Source organism: Cebus imitator, unplaced genomic scaffold, assembly GCF_001604975.1.
Source record: "Cebus imitator isolate Cc_AM_T3 unplaced genomic scaffold, Cebus_imitator-1.0 Scaffold149, whole genome shotgun sequence".
Classification (NCBI taxonomy): domain Eukaryota; kingdom Metazoa; phylum Chordata; class Mammalia; order Primates; family Cebidae; genus Cebus; species Cebus imitator.
In genome coordinates, this window is record NW_016107464.1 from 1,848,901 (window position 1) to 1,875,439 (window position 26,539).

General features: G+C 39.7%; 1 protein-coding gene across 2 annotated transcripts in view; it reads left to right on the forward strand.

Moving 5' to 3' along the window:
- The window catches only part of RUSC2 (RUN and SH3 domain containing 2), a 69,226-nt gene that overhangs the window by 2,447 nt on the left and 40,240 nt on the right, over nt 1–26,539 (forward strand). The gene's annotated exons all lie outside the window — the stretch shown is intronic.

The window sequence follows — 26,539 nt, forward strand, 5'->3', positions numbered from 1 at the left end:
TACAGGCATGCACCATCATGCCCAGCTAATTTTTGTATTTTTAGTAGAGACGGGGTTTCACCATGTTGACCAGGATGGTCTCGATCTCTTGACCTCGTGATCCACCCGCCTCGGCCTCCCAAAGTGCTGGGATTACAGGCTTGAGCCACCGCGCCCGGCCTTAGGCTCCCTCTTAAGACCTCAGTTACCCCCAGAACACCCTGGATTATTTTTCTACTCACCTCTAATACTTCAGTGTTGCCAGATAAAACACAGGGTGCCCAGTTAAAATTGAATTTCAGATAAACAACAGGGAGTCCTGTATTTTTACTTGCTAAATCTGGCAAGTTCATGGGAAGGCTTATCTGTTCTATTTTTCTCTCTGGGGCTTATCTGCAAATTTAGGATAATAACTCACCCTTTTCTTCCTATTACTCATACACAATGATTGTGCACCCTGCTAAAAGTCACTTGACAGAAGAGCTGGCTCACTGCATGTTAGGGTAAGGGCAGGCTATCTAGAGATGGTCTGATTGATTAGTGTTGAAGTTACCCAGGGGGAAAAAAAACTATTCAGACATTGGCATATAATATAACTTTTGTCAAATGAGTCCGTCATGCAAAACCAGAGCATTATTTTGAGTAGCCAGATGTCAACATTGCTCAGAGAGCTAGGTGGTGAGGTAGAGAGAAATCTAACAACAAAATAATTCATAGCAGAACCTGTGCTGTACCATATTTACTCTTTATTGTGGTAAAATATATATAACATAAAATTTACCATCATAATCATTCTCAAGTTGCATTAAATATATCCACATTATTGCACAACCATTACTGACATCAATCTCCAGAACTTTTTTTTCATCTTCCCAAACTGAAACTCTGTACCAATAAGATACCAACTCCCCATTTCTCCCTACTCAGCCCCAGGCTTTCTACTTTCTGTCTCTGAATTTGACTACTATGGGTACCTCACGTAAGTGGAATCATGCACCATTTGTCCCTTTGTGAGTGATTTATTTCAATTAGCATAATGTCTTTTTTGTTTTAAACTTGTATTTTAGGTTCAGGGGTACATGTGAGGGTTTGTTAGATAAACTCGTTTCACAGGGATTTGTTGTACAGATTATTTGATCACCCAGGTATTAAGCCCAGTACCCAATGCTGTCTTTTCTGCTCCTCTCCCTCCTCTCACCCTCAAAAAGACCCCAGTGTCTGTAGTTTCCTTCTTTGTGTTTATAAGTTCCCAGCATTTAGCTCCCACTTATAAGTGAGAACATGCAGTATTTGGTTTTCTGTTTTTGTTAGTTTGCTAAGGATAATAGCCTCCAGCTCCATCTATGTTTCTGTAAAAGACACGATCTCATTCTTTTTTACGGTTGCGTAGTATTCCATAGTGTATGTGTACCATATTTTCTTTATCCAATCTGTCATTGGTGGATATTTAGGTTGATTCTAAATATCTTTGCTATTGTGAGTAGTGCTGCCGTCGGTTAGCCAAATGTCTAAGGTTCATCCACATTATAGCCGGTGTCAGAACTTCCCTCCTTTTATTTATTTTTTGATACAGAGTCTCACTCTGTCATGCAGGCTGGAGTGTACTGGTGTGATCTTGGCTCACTACAGCCTCTGCCTCCTGGGTTCAAGTGATTCTCATGCCTCAGCCTCCTGAGTAGCTGGAATTACAGGTGCATGCCACCACGCCCAGCTAATTTTTGTATTGTTAGTAGAGACAGGGTTTCACCACGTTGGCCAGGCTGGTCTCAGACTCCTGACTTGAAGTGATCCATCAGCCTCAGCCTTCCAAAGTGCTGGGATTACAGATGTGAGCCACTGCACCTGGCCAGAATTTCACTCCTTTTAAAGACTGAATAGTATTCCATTGTATGTATACACTATATTGTGTTTATCCATCTCTTGATGGATATTTTGGTTGCATCTCTCTTTTGGCTTATGAAAAATGCTGCTGTGAACATGAGTATACTGATGTGTTTGAATCCCTGCTTTCAGTTCTTGTGGTTATATACCCAGAAGTGGGATGGCTGGATTGTATGGTAATTGTATGGTTTTTGTTTTGTTTTGTTTTTTGTGGAGCCACCATACTGTTTTCCACGGTGGCTATAGCATTTTCCATTCTCATCAGCATTGCATAAGTGTTCCAATTTTTCCACATCCTTGGCACAATTCTTTCCTTTTTAAAAAATAATAACCATCCTAGGTTGGGCATGATGGCTCATGCCTATAATGCCAGCACTTTGGGAGTCTGAGGCAGGCAGATCACCTGAGATCAGGAGGAGTTCAAGACCAGCCTGGCCAACATGCTGAAACTCCATCTCTACTAAAAATACAAAAATTAGCCAGGTGTGGTGGCACATGCCTGTAATACAAGCTACTCAGGAGGCTGGTTTGAACCCAGGAGGCTGACGTTGCAGTGAGCTGAGATTGTGCCACTGCACTCCAACCTGGGTGACAGAGCAAAACTCCATCTCAAAATAATAATAATCATTCTAATCAGTGTGAAGTAGTATCTCGATTTTGATTCACATTTCTCGAATGAAAAGATATTGAGCATTTTTTCATGTATTTGATACTTATTGGCCCTTTTTGTATCTTTGGAGAAATGCCTGTTGAAGTCTTTTACCCATTTTTGAATTGGGTTGTTGTTGAGTTGAAAGAGTTTTTTAATACATTTTGGACATTAATCCATTCTCGGATATATGATTTGAAAATATTTTCTTCTATTCCATGGATTGCCTTTTCATTCTGTTAACAGTGTTCTTTGATGCACAAAAGTTTTTAAATTTAAAATCTAATTTATTTGATTTTTCTTTTGTTAGCTGTGCATTTGGTGTCTTACCCAAGAATCATTGCCAAACTGGTGACGTGAAGCTTTCCCTCTGTTTTCTTGTCCCTTTTTTTTTTTCTTTTTTTGTAGTTTTAGCTCTTATCTTTAGATCTTTGATCCATTTTGAGTTAATTTTTGTATGTGATATAAGATAAGGGTCCAACATAATTCATTTCCTTGTGGATATCTAGGTTTTCCAACGCCATTTGTTGAAAAGACTGTCCTTTCTCCACTGAATGGTATTGGCACCCTTGTCAAAACTCATCAGACCAGATATGTGAGGGTTTATTTCTGGGCTCTCTAGTCTCTTCCATTGGTCTACATGTCTGTCTTTATGCTGATTAAACACTGTTTTGATTACTGTAGCTTTGTAGTAAGTTTGGAAAATCAAGAATGTAAGTCCTCCAACTTTGTTTTTCAAGATTGTTTTGATTGTTCAGGATCCCTTGAGATTCCATATGAATTTTAGGATGGATTTTGCTGTTTCTGCAAAAAACATTGTTGGGATTTTGATAGGGATTGTATTGAATCTCTAGCTGACTTTGGGTAGTACTGACACCTCTTATGATAGCAAGTTTTCCAATTCTTGATCACCAGATGTTTTTCCATTTATTTATGTCTGATTTCTTCCAGCAATGTTTTGTATTTCTCAGTGTACAAGTCTTTCACTTCCATGGTTAAGTTTATTCCTAAGTATTTTATTCTTTTTGATGTTACTATAAATGGAATTGTTTTAATTTCCATGTTAGTGTATAGGAATACAGCTGATTGGACAGGCTAAGCATGGTGGCTCACGCCTGTAATCCCAGGCGGAGGCGAGTGGATCACCTGAGGTCAGGAGTTCAAGACCACCCTGACCAACATGGAGAAACCCCATCTCTACTAAAAAAAAATTATATATATACATATACATACACATATATATATAAATTAGCCAGGCATAGTGGCACATGCCTGTAATCCCAAGTACTCGGGAGGCTGAGGCAGGAGAATCGCTTGAACCCAGGAAGCAGAGGTTGTGGTGAGCTGAGATTGCGCTATTGCACTCCAGCCTAGGCAACAAGAATGAAACTCCGTCTCAAAAAANAAAAAAAAAAAAAAAAAAAAAAAAAAGGAATACAGCTGATTGGACAAAGTTGCTCCAAAACAGATGAAGAGAATTATACCAAAGCAAAAGAAGCATCAGAGAGTAAAGATGAGTGAGCTGATAGAGAAACTCTCAAGTCAGTGGCTGAGTTAGCAGCGGAGGAAGAGGGCTTAGGTCTAGACAGAGTCCAAACAAACAAGAGCATGCAACAAGTGGAGACCTAACTCAAGGCTGCAGAGTTTGAGGCATGCAAGAGCCAAACCTCAATTGAGCCAGGTTCTCAGGAAGCTCTTGGAGAGGATCACAGAGAATCAACAAGAAACAGAAGTCTCTAGAGAAACTCGACTTAAAATTCAGTCAGGCAGTATCACTGATTGAGCCATAAAAGGCTCACCTCAATAGAAACAAAACTTGGTGCATTACGTCTCTTTTTTTTTTTTTTTTTGAGACGGAGTTTCACTCTTGCTACCCAGGCTGGAGTGCAATGGCGCGATCTGGGCTCACCGCAACCTCCGCCTCCTGGGCTCAGGCAATTCTCCTGCCTCAACCTCCTGAGTCGCTGGGATTACAGGCACGCGCCACCATGCCCAGCTAATGTTTTGTATTTTTAGTAGAGACGGGTTTCACCATGTTGACTAGGATGGTCTCAATCTCTTGACCTCGTGATCCACCCGCCTCGGCCTCCCAAGGTGCTGGGATTACAGGCGTGAGCCACCGCGCCCGGCGGTGCATTACATCTTATTTTGTTTCTACAAAGGCTCCCTAGGGTTGACTAAGCTTAGAGATGCTATGTCTCCTGCACCTGTAGTCACTTACCCAGATCTATCAAGCTTGCATGTGGTCAACGTATGTACCCCTCTTGCTGAAGGTGATGCATGGGATCCATCCTCATACTATTGTAAGCCAAGCTCTGTAATACATAAACGCCGGGTGTTGTCCTATTTGAATATCCTAAATTTCCAACAATAGTTGTTATGAATGTAACATGTAAAGTTACTATCACTGATTATTCCTCTGAAGAATTCCACACAACCATCAGAAGGTGCAAGATCCTAGAGACTTACATATCTGGGGCATTTTCCAGGAGTGCTCCTTCAATTATCGCCCTACACCTGATCAAGCTGAATGTACTACAGTAAAACTGTATGTAACAGATCCATTCACTACATGGTGGTATTGTGGAAGTGGCCCTGACATAGGGGCACCCGCTCAACAACTGTACAAAAGACAGTTCTGTTTTTGCCAAGAGGACGCTAGGTTAAAATTGTCTATATTGCCCATCTTCCTCACTTGTACTTAGCACTTGTGGTGTAGCTGAGATTAAACTAGGAGTATGTATACTTGGATCTGGCACCAAGTTATCATTTAATCCTCCCAAAATGAATAGTGACTAAACAGTCAAGCATCTCAATGGGCAAGTACTTGAGCACCCAACCCATATAAAATTTCATGATCTGCACCTATCCTTTCCCTTACATTGTGAGTACAAGTTTCTAGATGACAAGTTTGATATAGACTGTTCAGATGCATCTGGCCAAGTTGTCATGATGATTTCTCATTGAGGGAAGAGAGATACAGCACAGCAGTACATTGTGGATATGTTGAATCCATTATTTGATAGTGCAGTCATCACTGAAAAGCAACATTCAATCTTTTCTTGCAGATCCTCACTGCACAACCCCATACTGATATAAGCCCATTTGTTGAGCATGTTGTGGATGAAAAGAACTTAATTGGGTTAGTAAACTGGAGAACTGTTTTGTATTGGTGTTGCAAACCCATTTGGGTAGAATTTGTTCCATGGGTCAACAACTCTATCCCCTGGCCACAATTATGTATTACCAGCCATATACCGAATACTATATGCTGCTTCTCCTCAAGTTGGCAGCAGATTATATGTTCTAATAAAAACATCCTTGGGAAGCTATCTCAGGACAACAGGTTCTTCATCATACCCCAAGAAGATCTCCAGACCTAGGGTGATCAAAACATTAACTGCGGACATTAAAGATATTGATACTATTAATGATATCCACACTCATGTCCACTTAACTGATCCTCTTGCATTGGCAGTGGGCCCATTAGTAGATGAAGAGGCTATTAAACATGAGATCATTGGGCATGCAGATACACTCTCTTCCTTTCACTCCTTGGGTGCGGGATTTATCACTTCTCTGTCCCTGTGGAACATTGCGAAAGATATGTATCTACATCTATCACACTTAGGTGGAACTTTGTTTCTCCTATCCTTTGTGGTAACTGCCACAGGAAAATTGAACAGGTACTACAGGAGTGTAGAACAACTTCACCTATATTCTCAGCTAATTAAAGAGAAAAAAAAGCTGATTTTTATGTGTTGATTTTGTACCCTGCAGCTTTGCTGACACTAATAAATGATTAGTGTATTTGCAACTAATAAATCATTTTTAGTTCTGATGTTTTTTGTGGCATCTTTAGGGCGTTCTCCATTCAAGATCATGTAGTCTTGGAACAGAGATAATTTTACTTTTTTTTTTTTTTCTATTTGGATGCCTTTTATTTTTATTTTTGTATCTAATTGCTCAGGCTGGGACTTCCAGTACTGTTAAATAGAAATGGCAAAAGAAGGCCAGGTGTGGTGGCTCACGCCTGTAATCTCAGCACTTTGGGAGGCTGAGGCAGGTGCATTACCTCAGGTCAGGAGTTCGAGACTAGCCTGGCCAACATGGCAAAACCCTGTCTCTAGTAAAAATACAAAAATTAGCCAGGCATCTCGGCGTGTGCCTGTAATCCCAGCTACTTGGATAGCTGAGGCAAGAGAATTGCTTGAACCCAGGAGGTGGAGATTGCAGTAAGCCAAGATGATGCCACTGCACTCCAGCTGAGAGACAGAGTGAGACTCCATCTAAAAAAACAAATGGCAAAAGTGAACCATTCTCTTAACATGCAATTCTTATGGGACTGTTGATTTGGTGTGCAAGTCCTTAATAGACACTGAAAACAACATTATTTTAACCTAGTATATTATTAATGTTAACAGTAGTAAGGCATGGTGGCTCACACCTGTAATCTCAGCACTTTAGGAGGCCAAGGCAGACAGATCACTTGAGGCCAGGAGTTCAAGACCAGCCTAGGCAACACGGTGAAACCCCAACTCTACTAAAAATAGAGAAATTAGCCAGGCATGGTGGCATGTACCTGTTGTAATCCCAGCTTACTTGGGAGGCTGAGGCACAGGAATCACTTGAACCCAGGAGGCAGAGGCTATAGTGAGCTGGAGATTGTGCCACTGCACTCCAGTCTAGGCAACAGAGCAAGACTCTGTCTCAAAAAGAAACAGCAAACAAAAAACAGTAGTGAGTCATGAAGTTAAGTTATAGCCTGCATAATACATTTTTAAAACAGTTCTACCAAAACACTTAAAGTTTTTTAAAAGTTAATTTTGATACTTTAGGAAGAAACCCTCTGTTCCTTGGAATTCTTGGTTTAATAAAAGTCTTTTATCTTCAAGAAGATGAGATGGTGAGCTCTGAGGTATGTGTTGTATTTTTGGCTTCTTGTGTGAGTTCCTGTAGACAAGGACAATAGACTGATAACTGGGTGGAAAGAAAAATAGGGCCAGCCAACTTCTAGCTAAAATTTAATTATTTTAGGATCAAAAGTCTATGCTTAACTTGTTTATCTTAGGATCCAAAAAAAATCTATATTTAACTTGTTTATCTGTTTTTATACTCTGTGCTTTGTTTTCCTGTATAATTCTTTTAAAAATAGAAAATGCACCCTTGTATTTAGTGTACTTAAGGAAAATGGATATTTATTTTTGTCCATGCTCAGATAAAAGAAAAACAGCAAAGTACTCCTAAAGGCAGCATAGATAGGATTCAGATGAACCCAAGGTAAAAAGCAAAAACTCCAGGGGAGAAAATTGGGAACCTACTGCTAGTCCCATTCATCCTGGAGTTGTATCTCTTCCAAAACATTCTTTACTTGTTCTTCGAAAGTTGTTTATTTCTGTTTAAAGATACAGCCAAACAGAACAACTTTTTTTTTTTTTTTTTGAGACAGAGTTTCGCTCTTGTTCCGCAGGCTGGAGTGCAATGGCGCGATCTCGGCTCACTGCAACCTCCGCCTCCTGGGTCCAGGCAATTCTCCTGCCTCAGCCTCCTGAGTAGCTGGGATTACAGGAATGCGCCACCATGCCCAGCTAATTTTTGTATTTTTAGTAGAGACGGGGTTTCACCATGTTGACCAGGATGGTCTCGATCTCTTGACCTCGTGATCCACCCGCCTCGGCCTCCCAAAGTGCTGGGATTACAGGCGTGAGCCACCGCGCCCGGCCCAACTTTTTTTTTTTTTTTTAAGAGTTCTGGATAGCTAGAGTTTTTCTATAAGACTAATGATTTCCTTTTAAACATCTCCCAAAGCCTAGTCATTCAGACATTTCTATCTTACTGTATTAGTCCATTTTTATGCTGCTGATAAAGACATACCCAAGACTGGGCAATTTACAAAAGAAAGAGGTTTAATGGACTTACAATTACACATGACTGGGGAAACCTCACAATGATAGTGGAAAGCAAGGAGGAGAAAGTCACATCTTACATGGATGACAGCGGGCAAAGAGAGCTTGTGCAGGGAAACCCCCCCTCATAAAACAATCAAATCTTGTGAGACTTATTCACAATCACAAGAATAGCATGGGAAAGACCTGCCCCTATGATTCAGTTACCTCCCGTCCCTCTCATAACACATGAGAATTCAAGATGAGATTTGGGTGGGAGACACAGCCAGACCATATCACATTATCTGTTACTTTATAACAAAACACCCCAAAACTTAGTGACTTAGAACAACAATTGATTGTATTTCACAATTCTTTGGTTGGGGCTTTTTTTTTTTTTTGTACTTCTAAAGAGTTCTAAGAATGTTTTTACTAGGAGCACTACTGGGATGAGTAAGATTTCTCAAGGTGGCTACTTTGTTTTTTTTGGAGTTTAAAAAGTTATTTTCTCTTGCCAATTATTCCTTCATAACCAGTGTGGCTACTTTGAAGGACATACCTTATTTGGTCATACACGAGCTATTCTACTTTTTAATAGCTCTTATATGCTGCACCTCTTTCCCTTTGAATACTGTTGGTCTCTTTGTCCAATATGACTAAAATATTACTCTTTTTAGTTTTATACTTACTTACAGCTATCGTTAACTTCTTAGATAGCATAGTGTCTCTTTTAGTTTATATGATGATTTATTTAATGTTCTTTGCCTCATATCCAACACAGCAACCTGCATCTTATTAGTTTATTCATCCTTAATGATAGTGGCTGGAGAGAGGAGAGCTGGAAGCAGGACCACCTGCCTCATTATACATTTGTGAGTCCTTTCTGACAACCAGGTGGTGGTGATGAATAGCTAACAAGGAGCTTTTATCTTATGAGGAAAAAAAGACAGCTGTGGCTTTTCATTGGCCTGTGAGAATCTGTAATAGAGAATAAAGAATTTCAAACTTCTTAGAAGTTCATGGCTGGGCACGGTGGCTCACACTTGTAATCCCAGCACTTTGGGAGTCCGAGGTGGGCAAATCACAAAGTCAAGCGATCGAGACCATCCTGGCCAACATGGTGAAACTCTGTCTCTACTAAAAATACAAAAATTAGCAGGGCATGGAGGCGTGCACCTCAATCTCAGCTACTTGGGAGGCTGAGGCAGGAGAATCACTTGAACCCAGGAGGCAGAGGTTGCACTGAGCCAAGATTGTGCCACTGTACTCTAGCCTGGCAACAGAGCGAGACTCCATCTCAAAAAAAAAAAAGGAGAGACTTGTTCAAATATATTCTACAGCAAAGGGACCCAAAAAGATAAAAATTGGGCTGTTTTGATTGAATGCATGGAGTTGGGAGAAGTAGATTCTAACCTGTTCAACTCTCCCTCTTTTCATCTATATCCCCTTCACTTCCTTTTCAAAGTCCACTGGAGGAGCTCTGTAAAGAATAAAAAGTCACTGATACAGGCCAGGTGCGGTCGCTCACCCCTGGAATCCCAGCATTTTGGGAGGGCAAAGACAGGTGGATTGCCTGAGCTCAGGAGTTTGAAACCAGCATTGGTGACATGGAGAAACCCTATCTCTACTAAAAATAAAATAAAATAACTTGCCGGGCATAGTGGAGAGGCACCTGTAGTTCCAGCTACTTCCAAGGCTTAGGCACAAGAATTGCTTAAGTCTGGAAAGTGGAGATTGCAGTGAGCCAAGATCATGCCACTGCACTCCCACCTGGGTGACAGAGTGAGACTCCATCATCTCAAAAGAAACATCACTGATACAGATATTTCTCCTACTGAGTTATGATTCAAAGGTAGAAAGAGATTTCTTCCTTTAGAGATTAGCATTATAAATCTCTCACTCCCTCAAGATTAAGGGATCATGGAGAATAGTTCCTAGGAAATACTTTTAGCTGCCCAGACTCTACCTAGAAAATGCTTAAACTGAAATTCCTTTTTATGGAGAAAGATTAAAAGTGTACATTTTTCCTTGAAAGTTAAAAAAAACTCTACTTTTTTGTTTAAAAATATTTTCTGAAAAAAATCGTCTTGTTTTTCTGAATACAGATAAAATATATGCTTACGATAGAGAATCTAGAAAAGACAAGTATTAAATGAAAACATATCATTGAACAGTTCTTAGAGGCCAACATTTTAATAGTTGTATAAGAAATCTGTGTTTGAATGAGCCATAATTTACTTACCACAAATGTTGGACATTTGTGGTTTTATTTTATAGTCTTTTTAAAAATTTTCCAATAGTTTTTGGGATACAGGTAGTTTTTGGTTACTTGGATAAGTTATTTAGTGCTGACTTCTGAGATTTTGGTGCACTCATCCCCTGAGCAGTGTACACGATACCCAAATATAGTCTTTTATCCCTTATCCTCCACCCCGCCCTTACTCCTCTAGTCCCCAGAGTCCATTATATCATTCTTATGTCTTTGCATCCTCATAGTTTAGCTCCCACTTATGAGTGAGAACATATGATACTTGGTTTTTCATTCCTGAGTTATTTTACTTAGAATAATGGCCTCCAGCACTATTCAAGTTGCTAAAAAGGTCATTATTTTATTCCATTTTATGGCTGAGTAGTACTGCATGGTGTATGTATACCACATTTTCTTTATCCATTTGGTTGATGGGCATGTGGGTTGGTTCCATACTTTTGCAATTGCCAACTGTGCTGCTATAAACGTGTGTACGGGTGTCTTTTTCATATAATGACTTCTTTTCCTTTGGGTAGAATACCCAGTAGTGGCATTTCTGGGTCAAATGGTAGTTCTACTTTTAGTTCTTTAAGGAATCTCTATACTGTTTTCAATCTTGGTTTTACTAGTTTACATTCCCAATAGCAGTGTGTAAGTGTTCCCTTTTCACCACATCCACAACAATGTCTATTATTTTTTTGCTTTTTTTTTTTCCTTCTGAGACAAAGTTTCACTCTGTTGTCCAGGATTGAGTGCAGTGGTACGATCTCAGCTCACTGCAACCTCCGCCTCTCAGGATCAAGCAATTGTCCTGCCTCGGCCACCTGCGTAGCTGGGATTACAGGTGCTCACCACCATGTACAGCTAATTTTTGTATTTTTAGTAGAGGATTTTGCCACGTTGCCCAGGCTGGCCTCAAACTCCTGGCCTCAAGTGATCTGCTCACCTCAAGTGATTGGCCTCCCAAAGTGTTAGGATTACAGGCGTGAGCCACCACGCCTGGCCATTTTTATACTTTTTAATTATTAACAACTTTATGCAAAAATCCTTATCCACATCTCTGATAATTTCCTTGGGATAGAATTCTAGAGGTATAGTTACTGAGTTAAATGATTTGAACAGTTTTAAGGCTTGAAATATATATTTTTCTGAGCTCATTATGAAGACTGTACCAAAATATACATACACTGGCAGTGCATGAAAATGCCTATTGTACTTCCCTTCACCAGAACTATTATTATTTTGTCTGATAACTGGTCAGCAAAAGATGGTAATTTATGGTTTTAAAGTTCAAACTTTTTATATGTTCATTAAGTATATTCTATTTCTTTTATGAAATGTTTTTTCATATCCTGCCAATTTTTCTATTAAGATCTTAGTTTTAAGTGAAATAAGAAAGTCACAGGACAAATACGGCATGATTCCTCTTGTATTAGTTACCAAAAACAGTTAAAATCATAGAAGCAAAAATAGAAGGAATGGTGGTGGCCAATGCCTGGAGTGAGAGTTTTGCGAGGGAATGGGGATTTGCTTTTCCCTGGATATAAAGTTTCACTTACACCAGCTGAGTAAGTTCTAGAGACCTGCTGTACAACGCTGTGCTTGTGGTTAGTTAACAATACTGTACTATACATTTAAACACTTGTTAGGAGGTTAGATCTCATGTGTTTTCACCACAATTTTTAAAAAATCTTAGTCTTTAGTTATTCACACAAGTTCTTTACACATTAAATATATATGCCTTTTGCTAAACCGAATATTTGCTTGCCTTTTAATTTTGTTTGCGGTTTTTGACATACAGAATTTTATTATATCTATATGGTTAAGTCTTTAGTTTTCTTTTGTAATTTCATTACTCCTTCTTTCAGCACATGCCCTGGGAGTCTATGTCTTGAGTCTGGGACTGTGGAGCTCAGATCTTTCTGAGGAACTCTGTGTGCACATGGTTCTCTCTAACTGAAATCCCTTCCTTAGCCCCAACCTTGCCACGTGTTTCTACGCCTCCTCTAACAGTTCAGTCATCTGACCTTTCTGAAGCCTTTCCAGATTACCTCATGCAAACTTGGGCCTATTTCCACTACTCCTTGATTTGGCCTTGTCTGGAGCTCCATTATAACAATTAGCAAATTATTTTATATAACCATAAACTCCATGAGGACAGGAATAGAGTTTTTGAATCCAGGGTCTCTCAGAGATCTAGAAAGAAATTGACCTGTTCCATTTAATATATGAAATTCTTCATATATTGAAAATGATTGCAATCCAAACCTCTATTATAATAATTTTAGTGTATTTTAAGTATTTATATTAACAAATTAATTTATTTTAATACCATAATGATGGTACTTAAGACAAAAACAACATGATCATCTCAGTAGATGCAGAAAAAACATCTGACAAGTTTATGATAAAAACACTTAACTAGGAATAGCATCTAACTTTCTCAACCTGATAAAAGGCATCTACAAAAAACCCACAGCTAACATCATTCTTAAGGTGAAAGATTGAAAATTTTCCCTCTAAGATCAGGAACAAAAGAAGGATGTCCATTCTCAACACTTCTATTCAACATTGTACTGGAAATTCTAGTCATAACAATTAGGCAAGAAGAATAAAAGGTATCCAGATTGGAAAGGAAGAAATATAACTATTGCTATTTGCAGATGATCTTGTATATAGAAATCTTAATGAATCCATAAAACTATTATAACTAATAAACTAGTTCAGTAAGATTGTAGGATACAAGATCAATGGGGATGGGCTTGCTTTTAGGAGTAATGAAAATATCTCAAAGTTAGATTATGGTCATAGTTGCACAACTCTGTGAACACTAAAAACCACTGAATTGTACACATTAAAAAAGTGAACTTTATATGAATTATATGTCAATAAAGCTGTTATTTTAAAAATATAACTTCATTTGAATACAAGAACAAAAAGCTAAATTTGAAGTCCTTTATGAGTTTCAGGCTCTGGCCTGAGATCTTCCTGTCCCCTTCCACACAATTTGTGATAGGCTGTATTTTTCACTGTATATTTCTGGTGCCTAACACAATGCCTGACAAATGGTATAAACTCAGTAAATATTGATAGAAGAATAGAGAATGAATGAATGAATTACAAGGGTTGAACTGACATTAAGCCTAGCTCAGCAAATCTGTTATATGTCTTAGGTTGCTTTGCTTTCATAAAAGATCTGATTTAGTAACATTCACAGAGGTAACAGCCTGGCCCCTAGGATAAGTATGATTTTAGCTCTATGAACAAGTTTTAAAGAAGTGCAGAACACAGGTCAGTGATGACTGGTAGATTAGATAAAGCTGATAAAAAAAGATCTATATCCAAGCTGAACATGATCTAAAACATTTAGGAATTTTAAAAATCAAAATAAATATATAAAAATGGGCCAGTCATGGTGGCTCACACCTGTAATCCTAGAACTTTGGGAGACTGAGGCAGGAGGATCACCTAAGTCTAAGGGTTCAAGACTAGCCTGAGCCACACAGTGAAACCCCGTCTCTACAACAACAACAACAAAAATTAAAAATTATCTGGGTGTGGTGGTACATGCCTATAGTCCCAGCTACTCAGGCAGCTGAGGTGGGAGGATCACCTGAGCCCGGGAGGGTGAGGTTACAGTGAGCTGTGATCATACCAGTGCACTCTGGCCTGGCCAACAGAGGGAGACCCTATCTCAAGAAAAAAATAAAAATAAAAATAAGAATAATCACAAAATAAATCACCTACAGTCCCACTTGCCTATCTTTTCTGTTTACACACATATATAAATTTTGCATGGACCTAATTGTGGCATTAAAATTATTTTATATTTTGCTTTATTTTAATTAACTTAGTTCCTAAGCATTTATCCATGTTGCCACATAGACTTTATGGTTTATAGCTCAGTGTATTCCATTCACTTGTTGAAGTATCCTCACTAGTAGTCCTTCAACTTCATTAAAACTTCACTGATACTACAATCATTCTTTTAAAAGTATACTTACCTGATAAAACCCCATCCCTGAATGAACATAACCCCTTACCTTCTCCATGTCTGTACTCAAATAGCTAAGCTTTACTGGAGAAAATTGTAGAGCCCGGCATATTTAGCATCACTCTAAATTCATCATTTCCAGGTGACAGTGCTCCAGCAAACATGGTGAATGTTCCTAAAACCCACCAGACTTTCTCTGAGAAATGTGGCAAGTACCAACCCCACAAAGTGACACAGTCCAAGAAGGGCAAGGATTCTCTCTATGCCCAGGGAAAACGGCATTATGACAGGAAGCACAGTGGCCATGGTGGGCAGACTAATCTGATTTTCCAGAAAAAGGCTAAAACTACAGAGAAGATTGTGCTAAGGCTTGAGTGGGTTGAGCCCAATTGCAGATCTAAGAAAATGTGGCTATTAAGAGATGCAAGCATTTTGAACTGGGAGAAGATGAGTCAAAGGGCCAAGTGATCCAGTTTTAAATGTCATCTTTTGTTTTATTATAAACAATAAAATCTTGAGTTTATGTTCCAAAAAATTTAAAACTGAATTCATTACCAAAGTTCATATTGGCAGCAATTTTACTATATTTCTCTAACAAGTATCCTACTCTGCTCTTCACAACAAATATTTCATCCGTTCATTGCTCTCTTTAACCGCTCACCCTACCTTTCTCCTTTTCTATGCTGTTGGTAGTCTTGACTTGTGTACCTCGGAAGAAAAAAGGAAGGCATATATGTGAACTCTCTTACTTCCTACCACCAATCTACAAACATGTCTACAGCCATCGTCTCCTCTCTAGTTGGAGGAAATACTCTATCTCCTAACAAAAGCTAAGTAATCCCTCCCTGGTGCTCTGAATTGCATACCCTCCTACGTGATCACAATTGATTGCTTACCCAGCAACGACTTCCCCATTCCTCCTTTGAAATATAACTGTTTAGATAGCCACCTTCCTCCGTACATGCCTCTGAATGTTAACATTACTCAGTGTACTGTTTGAGATGACCACTGCAGTCATGCTATGACCTAACGATGGCAGATTTAAAGGACATGGTGAGCCTCTGAATTCACTAACCTGGCAGTCACTGTGCCTCTGGTCTTCTTGATATGTGTGACAATACATTTCCTCTGTTGTTTAAGCCACTCTGGGATTGCTGTCATCCATATGCAGAGAATATCATACAAAAATGGTAACTCTTTAAGCTACCTCAATAAACCTATATTCTGAGTAAAAACACTGTGATTGCTATGCAAATGGAACTTCATGACAATTCCCTAATGCTACCCCACTCCCACCTATCCCTTTTAATCTGTTTGCTTCTCCTAAATTCAACCTATAGCAAAATTCTGGAGCCATTACGGTTTCTCAGGTATGTTGTTCCATAATTTAATCTCTTTTCTTAACCTTTCACATCAGTGGGGACAAAAACAAAAGGAAAAGACGGAAAGAATACAAGTACACTTCCCAGAACAGAAGAATATGAATCTACAAATTGAAAGAGTCCACTGACTACCCAGCATAACAAATAGAAATAACCTAGCCCAGGGTACCTCATCTTGGAAATTTGGAAAACCAAGGATATAGAGAAATTCCTAAACTATTCTTTAAAAAAAAAAAAAAAGTTATAAAAATATCAGGAATCAGAATCAGAATGAGGCAGGGTGCAGTGGCTCTCACCTGTAATCCCAGCACTTTGGGAGGCTGAGGCTGGATCACTCGAAGCTAAGAGTTCAAGACCCTCATCTCTACAAAGAAAAAAAACAATTTAAAATTAGCCAAGTGTGGTGGTACACACCTGTAGTCCCAGCTTCTCAGGATGCTGAGGCAGGAGGACCACTTGAGCCCCAGAGGCACACCACCTTGCCCAGAGAAACTTTTCTAAAGCAGAAGCTGTGGAACTTAGGGAGGGTCACATGGTATACATGTCTGGAAATAATTAAATCTTGTGAGCCTATGAGTTTATGTGGAAGACTTGCTTTTACTATGTTCTGGTGACAGTGAGCAATTCAAGTAAACATGTACCTAACTGTTCATTGGGTAGAAAATTCGTGATTTACAGATAACTTGTAAATTCACTCTAACCTCCTTTCTATCTATTTTCCTGGGATATTGCCTGAGTTGAGCTGCTTTACTTTACAACTTACAGGGGGAAAAATAACAAGCCATGAAGAAAAGTTAAAGAATTTAAGGTTGTATTCCTATTGAAAAGAAAACACTGGACTTGGTGCTGTGGCTCATGCCTGTAATCCCAGCACTTTGGGAGGCCGAGGTGGGTGGATCATGAGGTCAGGAGTTCAAGACCAGCCTGGTCAATATGGTGAAACCCCATCTCTACTAAAAATACAAAAATTAGCCAGGCATGGTGGCAGGTGCCTGTAGTCCCAGCTGCTCAGGAGGCTGAGGCAGAAGAATCGCTTGAATCCAGGAGGTGGAGGTTGCAATGAGCTGAGATTGTGTCACTGCACTCCAGCCTGGGCAACAGAGCAAGATTCTGTCTCATAAAAAAAAAAAAAGAAAGAAAGAAAGAAAAGAAAACACTGGCTATGACCATGACATGGTTCCTTGTAAACTGGTAAATTGAACAGTAGTACAGTCTCAAAAAGGCAATAGGAGGGATTCAGGTTCGAGAAAAGAAGAGGAGATTCCTGATTCACATTTATTATAGTTGTCACTTATTGGGCCCTCCCTAAATAACAGTCAGTGTCCTAGATATCTTATATATCTTCTCTGTAACTCCTGCCACCACCCTGTGGGGAAGGTATTATCTCCACTTTAAAATGAAACTGAGGCTGAGGAGAATCAAATAACTTGCCAGGTGCTACAGAATTAGTCCTTAAGAGCAGAGTTCTATACCCACCTTTTCTTAGCTCTTTACATTGACCAGAAAGAAACAAAAATGAATGGCCTGATGCTGGAAAGAGCAAATCAGGGTTCTATTTCTTCACTGTAATGGACAATAGTTTGTTAGCTGAAGTGAGTGCCTATGCTTTAAATAAAAATATGTAATGTAAAAATAGGTACTGAACTCCCAAAAAATGAATGGAAATAAAAGTGGAGCTTAACTAAGAGTATGTTACTGATAGATTCCAGTGACTTTTCAAGTGCCAGAGTTTTCATTTCAAGCATAGATAATTGGCTGGGCATGTGGTGACTCACACCTGTAATCCCAGAACTTTTAAGAGGCCAAGGCAGGAGGACCGCTTGAGCCTAGTAGTTCAAGACCAGCCTGGCCAACATAGTGAAACCCCATCTCTGAAAAAAAAAAAAAAAAAATTTTTAGAAAGAAAAAAACAGATAATTGTTGTTGCCAATAAATACAGTGTAAACTGGACCCTGATTAATAAATATACTAATTGGCTTTTCTGGACAGAACTGGCTTTCATGATTTAACTGTCTTTCCTCTGAATGCAGCACATTCCAAAGGCCTACTTAATTGTGTATATAGTCATAGTTACATATTTGTTTGGAATCCCTGGGTGTGAACTGTAAGCTCCATGAAGGCAGGCATCAAGTCTGTTTCTTTCACACATTACAGTGCCTGGCACTTTGGAGGTGCTCAGTTAATATTTATTGAGTAAGTCATTTAGTCCTTGGGTGAGACTTTGGCATTTAAGGTTCTCAGGGCCACAGATTCCTTCAAACATTTGCCCAAAGCAGAGAAGGAAACTCTTCCAGAGCACTGTTACGTACTTCTGGGTTAAGCTGTTAGATTTCCCAGGTCCTGCCTCCTTTGGGTGGGCCCCTAAGGCTTGATGCCAGATGGGCTGTGTTTTTAGCAAAGGGCTTGTCCTTACTCTGAGATTTTGACTATTTGCTGTCTCGCGGTGAACCCAATGGGGCAGCAGCTGACAATAGGAGAACAGAGTTACTACTTTCTCTGCTGGAGCCTCCCAACATCTATCCAGAGATAGCTCCAGTATAAGTTGGCCAAGCAGGAAATTCCAAACCCTTTTCCTGAACTCGGAACAGCTTGAGGAGTCTCTTCAGATGGACTTGGAAATGCTCCCAGTGAGCAGAGCTGGGTCTTATGTAACTTTTTAGACTGCCCTTTTTAGGAAAAAAACAAAGTGTTCCTCAGCTAGTGCTGGACTTTTGAAACACCCTGCATTCTTTCCTAGCTACTCAGCAGTCCCCACTGGAAGCAGCTAATAGGACAGAGTTGAAGACCGGTGAGGTTAAAGGGGGAGAAAGGGCGGGTTGTCTGTCATTCTGTCTGGAACCTGCTGTTCTGGGTCCCCTCCTGTGGTTCCCACTAGCAGTAGAGGGAGCACATCACCAGGTGTGAAGGAAACTCTAAGAGAGGAACTGTCCCAAGGATACTCCCCCTGCATATTCCAGAAGCCCATCACTGGATTCCCTAGATCCTTTTCAGCACCCCACATCCCAAAAAGGAGGGCTAGAAGGAAGTATGTGTAAATATGTCCACATCTGTAATGAGCCAAATTCTGCTCTGAAGAAATGTTTCCAGTTTAATTTGGTGAAGATTTCGGTTCCTCCTTAGTTCAACTGAGTATAACATTTCTTTTTTTTTTTTTGGGACGGAGTTTCGCTCTTGTTACCCAGGCTGAAGTGCAATGGCGCGATCTCGGCTCACCGCAACCTCCGCCTCCTGGGTTCAGGTAATTCTCCTGCCTCAGCCTCCCAAGTAGCCAGGACTACAGGCCTGCGCCACCATGCCCAGCTAATATTTTGTATTTTTAGTAGAGACGGGGTTTCACCGTGTTGACCAGGATGGTCTCGATCTCTTGACCTCGTGATCCACCCGCCTCGGCCTCCCAAAGTGCTGGGATTACAGGCGTGAGCCACCGTGCCCGGCCTAATTCTTGTGTTTTTAACTCTCCCAAAAGATATGTATCAGGTTTATGTTACCTACCTGTGAACTAAGGTGCTAATTCAAGATAAAAATACAGAAAAATTTCTTCAGATATAAATCTTCTTTTACAAGTTTTTCATGAAAAGGGCAAGCACAAGTTTTAAGAATATTCTCATCTAATTTTTTGTTTTTATTTCCATAATTTTCTCAAGCTAATATAAGGCATTTTAGAACTTTGAATATAATTTGAATCTTTTAAAACAACATTTAGCTTTCTCAGTGAATTATAATTTGCCCTATGCACACCTGTAGCTTTTGCTTCTTCTCTGAATTAAGGTATTAGGCATTTAGTGGGCACTCATTAGATACTTGTTTTCCCAGTACAGGTAGCTGTCTTTGAGGCTGTAAGTGGGTAGTCCCTCATGTCTCCCGTGCTGATGTTTCATGAGGTCCAGGCTTTCAGGCCTGTGAGGATCCCAGATGGCCCCAGAGTCCATCATCCCAGTTATTGCCAGAAAATACAGATAAGCAAAAAGATGTGTGTGCATTTTTTAAAATACAAATGGCATCCTACCATGAGTTATACTTTGTTTTTTGTTTTGTTTTTCCTTCTTCCTTCCCTCTCTCTTTTATACATCACACAGAAGAGCACAGCTACTGTGGTACCAAGCACACCTGGGTATGAAGCTCAGCTCAGCCAATCTCCAATTTTAAAAACATGGATAATTTTTGTAAACCCTCTGGGCCCCTGAGAAATAATAACATTAAGTTTAACCCTATGAAATGGGCATTTTTGCAGGTTAAAGAAAATGCATATTGACAATTTCACATCATCCTAATAGTTCCCACCTTGTATAGTTTTGTCAGCATTAAATGAGATGATGCACATGCAGTTCTCATCACAATGTCTGGCAGTGAGGTAATCACTAATGACTATACATATTAATTGCTACTGCTACTACTAGGATGATGATGACGATGACTGCTAAGAGGCAGAAGCACAATTCAAAGGGAACCAGAAGAGCAGTCATTCTTAGGTTTTCAACCATGGATTCTGGACTTGAGAATTGTACTTTGTTTTTGTTGTTGTTGTTTGTTTGTTTGTTTTTGAGACAGTCTTGTTCTGTTGCCCAGGCTGGAGTACAGTGGCATGATCTTGGCTCAATGCAACCTGTGCCTCCCCGGTTCAAGAGATTCTCATGCCTCAGCCTCCTGAGTAGCTGGGATTACAGGCATGCACCACAATGCCTGACTAATTTTTGTATTTTTAGTAGAGATGGGGTTTTGTCATGTTGGCCAGACTGGTCTCGAACTCCTGACCTCCAGTGATCTACCCGCCTCGGCCTCCCCAAGTGCTAGGATGACAGACGTGAGCTACCGTGCCTGACCTGAGAGTTGTACTTTGTAAACTACTCATTTAAAAGAATTTTAAAAACCTATATTATGAGCACAGTTTTATCCTGACAACCATTCTGACACATCTTTTTGTGTTTTGTGGAATACTTCATTGCATGGATTACATCGGAATTTATTTAACCAATTCATTACTGAGGGGACATTTAAAATATTTTTAAATTTTGGCTGGGTACAGTGGCTCATGTCTCTAATCCCAGCAATTTGAGAGGCTGAGGTGGGAGGATCACTTGAGCCTAGGAGTTTGAGACCATTCTGGGCAACATAGCAAGCCCCTATTTCTATTTTTTTTTAAAAAAATTGTTTTAAATAATATTTTCTTTGCCTTTGTAAATAGTCCTTCAACAAACATTCATATATATATATATATATATATATATAACTTTATGTGCTTTTATAATGTTATTTCTTTTAAATACATTTCATAGAAGTAGACTAGAAAGCATGCTTATTTCAAATTTTGCTACATACTGCTTGGCTGCCCTCTTGAAAATCTCATTAATTCATTTGAAAATATTAATCTATTGTGTATGCCAGACACTGCTGGGTTCTGAGTATACAACAACAAATAATGGTAGACAGGGTTCCTGCCTCATGAAACTTGCTGTCTAATGTTAGAAGCCAAATAAACAAGTATAAAACACAATATAGAAAAGTGCAAGGCACTTTGAGAAAATACAACCAGTAGTCTGGGAAGAGCCGCTGAATTTGTGATATTTTAGCTAAAAACCTAATGGATGATTAGGAGTTAGCCAGACAAATGGAGGAGCAGTGTTCCAGTCAGTACCAAGTTGATCTGAGTTGATAGTATGACCACAGGGCAAAAGATGAGATTGAAGAGATGAATTATCAAGGATAGGATATACCTTTAGGGAATTTGGATTTTATGGAAAGCCTTCAAATGGTTTTTAAGCAAGAGTGATACAAATAGAATTCATTTGCTGTCTATTAAGATGATTCTAGGGAGGGAAACCAGGTTAGGGGTTGATGTGGAAACTTAGATAAGTGATGACTATAGGTTGGTCTTTAGTAGCAGTAGGGATGGAGCATGTGGTAGGATGTATAAAGTAGCAATAGATATAAGTAACAGAAACCCAACATTGGTGGCTTAAATAAGATGGAGTTTTTTTTCTCTCTCATCAACAACAGAAGTAGAGAGGTAGATAGTCCTGGGCTAGTATGGCAGCTCCACAGTCATTAGAGACCCACACCCCTTCCAGCTTTTTGCTCTGCTATCTCTAGGCCATTCTTATGGTACAAGATGACTTACTGTAGCTCTAGTCATCACACCTACCTTCCTAGCAGCAGGATGGAGGAAGGGAGGGAGAAGGAGGCACCCTGTTCATTATAAAGAGACTACCCAGAAGTTCCACACAACAATCCCACCGTAACATGGTCAAATGGCCACCCTTACTTGCAAGGGAGGTAGAAATGTGGAATTTTACTTGGGCATCATTTTACACAGCCAAATATCAGAGTTCTGTTAATTTGAAAGATAAAGGGAGAATAAATATTTGATTGGCAACTAATAATCTGAGGCCTGGGAAGGTGGGGAACTAATTCAATTCGGCTAAATTGTTTACAAAATAACCACTCACAATACTGGTAAAAGATATACATATACCAGTGTTGAAAAGAGACTTATTTGGCTATGAAGCAAAGATTTAATATTAAAATCCTGTTTTATTTTTGCAAAGAATAAAGAAGTGTTAGCTCAAATAAACCCCCAGCTTAGTTAAGAATGTAGCTGTATTAATTTAATCTGAATTGCTACCATATAAAATTGTCATACTTGTGATTTTTAGTACCTTGTCATTCATTAATATTCAGAGTATAGAAAAAGTTCGACAGAGTGCTGCTATTTTTTTTCAAGCCTGTGACTGACATCATAGATTGCTGCTATTTGGAACAAAGTCAAACAAGACCCAAATTAAGGGATTTGCTTATTGTTTTTCTCTATCAAGGATATTAGCAGTGTATTATAGTAGAAAGAGCACGGGCTTTGGCGTGAGTCAGACAACAGTTGCAAGCCCAACTTTTCTACTTTCTGGCTCTGTGATCTTGGATAAAGTTTATCTCTGCAAGAGCCTGAGTTTCCTCAACTGTAAAATAGAGATAATACCTACTTTGCACGGTTATCATGAAGATTAGAAATGCACTTATGGGCCAGACACGGTGGATCACACCTATAATTCCAGCACTTTGGGAGGCTGAGGTGGGAGGATCACTTGAGGCCAGGAGTTTGAGAATAGCCTGGCCAACATGGCGAAACCTCATCTCTACTAAAAATACAAAAATTGACTGGCCGTGGTGGCACTCGCCGGTAATCTCAGCTACTCGGGTAGCTGACACACGAGAATCACTTGAATCTGGGAGGTAGAGGTTGTAGTGAGCCGAGATAGCACCACCACGCTCCAGCCTGAGTGACAAAGCAAGATTCTTGTCTCAGAAAAGAAAAAAAAAATGAACTTATGATATACATCTAGCATAGTGAGTAACACAGTAAATAATAAATAGCTAATATTATAAGAATTACTCTTTAGCAATAAGTAATTTGTTTCCTCTAGCTTCTGGTATATGGGGAGGTATGACTACAAAGATTTCTAACCATTTCTACATCATTCTTTTTTTTTTTTTTTTTTTTTTTTTTTTTTTTTTTTTTTTTTTTTTTTTTTTTTTTTTTTTTTTTTTTTTTTTTTTTTTTTTTTTTTTTTTTTTTTTTTTTTTTTTTTTTTTTTTTTTTTTTTTTTAAGAGAGACAGAGTTTCTTCATGCTGCCCAGACTAGTCCTGAACTCCTGGAATCAGATGATCCAGCTGCCTCAGCCTCCTGAGTAGCTGGGACTACAGCATCACCACGCCTGGCTAATTTTTTGTATTTTAGTAGAGATGGGGTTTCATCATGTTGGCCAGGATGGTCTCGATCTCCTAACCTTGTGATCCGCCTGCCTCAGCCTCCCAAAGTGCTGGGATTACAGGCGTGAGCCACCACGCCCGGCCTATACATCATTCTTAGGATGCTTCTATAGCAGTTTGCTACCTGTTTACAGAACCTGTAATTATTTGTGATGGTGCCTAGATTCAAAGTCAGCCCTAAATCTTTGCTCAAAACAAACTCTTCCCTACCCTCATGCCTTTTATCCATATTTACTGTATCCAAATCCATCTGTCTATTGATAGTTTCCTTGCTATCCACAGCCATGCCACATATAGAATGGGGAGTGAGTTCAGGCCTGAGCCAATTCAAGTGTGGATTTGGAACCTGGGGGAAGAAAGAAAAAAAAGGCCTCGTAGAGGCACAGGATAGTATTATTAAGCAGAAACAAAAAGATAAAGATGGTTTATGGTTCAGTCTACACCCAGAATAATAGTGCAATAAGCTAAATTCTATAGAAGCTTTTGAAGTGTTTTAAAATGTGAGGGAAATTAGCCAGTCTGTCAGCTCTAATACAAATAACCTCAGGATTTTTCCTTCACGTTCCTCAGTGGCTCCTTAGAGGGGAGTTGCCTCTTGAGAACTGTGTCAGCCCTGCCTAGAGCCCGGCGTCAGCCCTCTAGGTAGACCCAATAGGGTCAGAATTTTAAGATGCAGACCTTTAATAGGGAGGCCTTTAAGGTCTAGAGTAGGAGTCAGCAAATTATGGCCCCTGCCAGGGTGGTTTTATATGATCCACAAGCTGAGAATGGCTTTTACATTTTTTAAGAGGAATCGTTTGTTTGTTTATAAAAGGGTATCGTACATTTCAAAATTGCTAAGAAAGTAAATTTCAAATATTCTCACCAAAAAAAAGATAAGTATTTGAAGCAATGGACATGTTAATTGGCTTAATTTAATTATTCCACATCATATTCATAAATCATAGTATCACTTTGTGCTCCATAGATACCTACAATTAAAAATTATAAACTTAAAAGAAAAAAAATGTTTAATGACGTGGCAAGACTGTATAGCCCACAAAGCTGAAATATTTATTGTCTGGCCCTTTACAGAAAGAGTTTTCTAACTCCCGATTTTGAGGCCCCTTCTCTGAAAGGAGGTGGGTCTCACCAGAGGCTGCAGGAGGTCTGAACGTCTGTTTTGAATCCGAGGGTAGGCCCTTACAGAAAAAGAGGTGTCACCATCAACAAAGAGTAGATTTCTAGTTCTCTTCAGGGTTTCTGGAGACTGGCAGACTAACCCAACACTGAGGGATTGCTGGGCTAGAAACAGTGAAAACTTGTGTTGGGTTTAGAATACAGTATCGCCTTTGTTCTAACTAAGCAGTGGAATACATCCCTCATTAATGTTGCTCTCTCAGGCCTTTTAGGCTACGTTCCAGTGAGTCCTGCTGCTGAATGGCACATCAGTGGGATATAGGCCTCAGATCAGTGTCCTGGGCCTACAAACAGGAGAGAATTAGCTTTGCGGCTCCTAGATAGATAAGGTAGTAAGTGAAATTGTTTCTTTTGCTTGCATATTTCTAAATTCCGTATTATATGTTAGTGGAAATTAATACCTTATGTCTAGGTAGGCATATTCCTAACTATTTCACCTGATCCTCAAACCAGTGGTGGGGATTATAGGCCTAAAAGAAGGGCACTGCATCTCTGGGCACAGACCAGGCCCACTTCCTAACATGGCCACTGTGACCCTAGAAGAGGAGGACACAGGAGATCAGGGCACCCTACCTGCATGCATGGATGACCATTGTATTTCTGAAATACTTTAGTCTAAAGACTGCAGAATTTACATTTCCCTTATTCTTTTTATTTTTCAAATATTTTTTTCTTACCACATACCAGAAGATGGATAGTTAGTCTTTTTTCTAGATGGTAAATATAGAGCTTTGAGAGAACAGGTACCTTGACCCAGATGACCCAGCAAGTTGGAGGAAAAGCCAAGAATGAAAGTAGTGTTTCTGTCCTTGAGCATCCTGCCACTGTCCTAGGCATGGGTAGCTTCCAGATGAAGCTAAGATCAAACTCCTTTATCACTAGTGATCAAATCTGGTTGTTTCTAAGGCTGCACTGTTGTTCTGATGACTGAGTGGATAATCCTGGAATGACAGGAAAAAATGTATTAAATGAGTTGCTCACCAGCCTGCCTTCTTGCCAGCACCCTGGCTTCTTAAGGTATTAACATGTTGTGTCACTGACGATGACCTGTGATGGCAGGAAGATGACAGAGTCACTGTTCCTGTGCGCTTGGCTGCTCGGCTGCTTTGTTTGCATGTCAGCATTCCTACCTGGTGTGTGGTACATTTTTGTCATTCCACGGCAGTCTGCTGTGCTCCTGGCTCCAGAGTGAGCCAGTCTATATCTATTTACATCAGCTCTTCAGCTGTCAGGCTCCTCACGCTCCTGTCCTCCTGATGGGGCAAGTAGACACTGTGGCAAAAGCTGCCTTCCAGGGAGGTTAGTGGGATATCCACAGAGTTCCAGATACTGTAGTCAAAGTATAAAGCTCCTGGGACACCAGTCTCTAGGTCTTGCAGGGATGAAGAAGCTTTCAGGAGAGATTATCTAGGTACTGGCTCCTGGCCCAATGAGATTTCTATCCCAGGGTGTCATGTCTAGGAAAAAATCTCTGGTGGCAGATTTTCAAGGAATTTGATGTACCTGCTTAAAACCATGCAAATTGGTTGAGGACTAGCCTAACTTAGCCATCCTCTGTCTCAGATTCCTGTAAAACCTTCCCA